Below are 2,311 nucleotides of genomic sequence, written 5' to 3'. Positions count from 1 at the left end.
ATAGAAGCATTTAAGATGATAATTTATTTTCCTTTTAAGAACTGCCTAGCTGGATCCCATAAATATTGATATCCTGTGTTTTGATTTTCATTTGATTTAGAGTATTTTTTCAGTTTTATTTATACTTTCTTCTTCAATTCATGAATCATATGTAACCCATGTTTTATTAATTTCCATATATGTGGAGATTTTTCAGATCTCATGTTTTTTATTTTTTATATAATTTCACTTGGTCAAAAAACACATTTCACACAAGTTCTGTCCATTTAAATTTATTGAGATTTGGCTCGTTCTTCAGAGTGTATTCCAGCCTCATGAATGTTCTCTTTAACTTGAAAAGAAAGCACATTTAATATGGTTTTTTTTTGGCAGGAGGTGGAGTATTCTATGTACATGCAAGCTGATTGATAGTATTTTTTGAGTCTTAAATATCCTTTCTGATTTTCTGGCCAATTCTTTAACAAGAACTGAGAGAAAAGTGTGGGAATCTCCAGTGATAATTATAGATTTGTCTTGTTCTCATGAAATTTTGCTTCATGTATTTTGAAATTCTGTTATTCAGTCCATACATATTTGGACTTATTATGTCCTCTTGATAAACTGACCCTTTTCTCTTAGTGAAATTCCCTTCTTTGTCCTTGGGAATATCTCCTGTTCTGTGATCTACTTTTTCTAATATTAATATAGTAACTCTTTTGAATTTTATTTTCACGGTATATCTTTTTTAAAAATCCTTTTACTTTTAACTTCTCCATGTCTTTATCTTTACAGCGGATTTCTTAAGGCAGCATATAGTAGAGTCTTGCTTTTTTATCCAATCTGATAATCCGTGTCTTTTAGTTGGAGTGTTTAGATAATTTATATTTAATGTAATTATTGATAGGATGGATTTAAGCCTAGCTTCTTTAAATTTGTTTCCATTTGTTGCCAGCTGCCCCTTTTAAAATATTTTTTCTATGATCTTATGGACTGTGCATTTTTTATGATTACATTTCATCTTCTCCATTGCTTTAAGAACTATACCTCTTTAAAAAAAAAGAATTGTATCTCTGGTTGCTTTAGGTGTTTACAATATGCATCTTTAGCTTATCACAATCTACTTTCAAATAATGTAACACTTCATATATAATACAAAAACTTTACCACAGGGTATTTCAATTTCCCTCACCATTCTTCATGCCACTGTGGTCATACATTTTCTTTCTTCTGCTTATGTTATAAATTCCAAAACAAACTACTGTTATATTTGTACTAAATACCCAAGACTATTTAAAAAGATTTAAAAGAGCAACAAAAAAAATTTTCTTTTTAGTAGGCTTCACCCGAGTGTGGAGCCCAACATGGAGCTTGAACTTACCACCCTGAGATCAATACCTGAGCTGAGATCAAGCTTTGGGTGCTTAACCAACTGAACCATCCAGGTGCCTCTAATAACAAATTTTTTAAATGTGCACTTTCACATTTCCAGTTTCCAGAACTTCTCATATCTTCTTCTATTTATACTTCTACTTCTATTAAATTCCCTTCTACTATCATTTTTTCTTTTTCCTGAGGAACTTTAATACTTTTTTAAGTGCAAGTTTGTTGATGATGAATACTTTCAGCTTTTGCTTATCTGAAAACATCTTAGTTTCCTTTTTGGAAGAGAGTGACATTACTTTAGAATGTAAATAAATTTAGAAAAAGAGACATCTTTGAAGCATTCCATTTTCCAGCCTAGAAACTCAGTGTATATATATTTACTCTAATAGTACACTTTTTAGATTTTTAAAAATATATACTTCTAAAATTTCTTATCTATTTTTCTGTTTATGCTACTGCTGTGAATGCAATTTTTTCTTATACTGTCTTTTTAACTGGTTATTGTTGGCTTTAAGAAAGTTACATTTAAAAATTTTATTTTTTATATGTACACTTTTCTCCGGTATATGAGTAAGTCTGAGAAGTGAGTAAGTTTGATGTCAGTGGATGAAAGCTAGGTAATTGACTCTTCAAGAAACAAACCTGCCTATTGGTAGGACGGCAACTCCCACTTCTCATTGGTGAAAATCTTAGATCTCTGAGCCAGGGGCAACCAGGAGTACTAACCAGAAGTCTCCCTATTGACTGGGTAGGAGTGCTCTACTTTGTGAGCTAGAATATGCCTGTGTCCCCCAAATATTTCTTATCCAGTTCCATGGACTATTTTTACGAGATTTAAATGAGACGTTGCTAATTTTGTGCCTGGAAGACCCGACTTGCCAAATTTTTTTTTCTTGCCCAGTCTTAATGGATATTTCAAAGAAAATTAAGTAAGGATAATTTAGGTCTT

Source organism: Neofelis nebulosa, chromosome 10 (genome assembly GCF_028018385.1).
Source record: "Neofelis nebulosa isolate mNeoNeb1 chromosome 10, mNeoNeb1.pri, whole genome shotgun sequence".
Classification (NCBI taxonomy): Eukaryota; Metazoa; Chordata; class Mammalia; order Carnivora; family Felidae; genus Neofelis; species Neofelis nebulosa.
The sequence above is the reverse complement of the archived record's forward strand: the minus strand, read 5'-3'. Positions refer to the sequence as shown.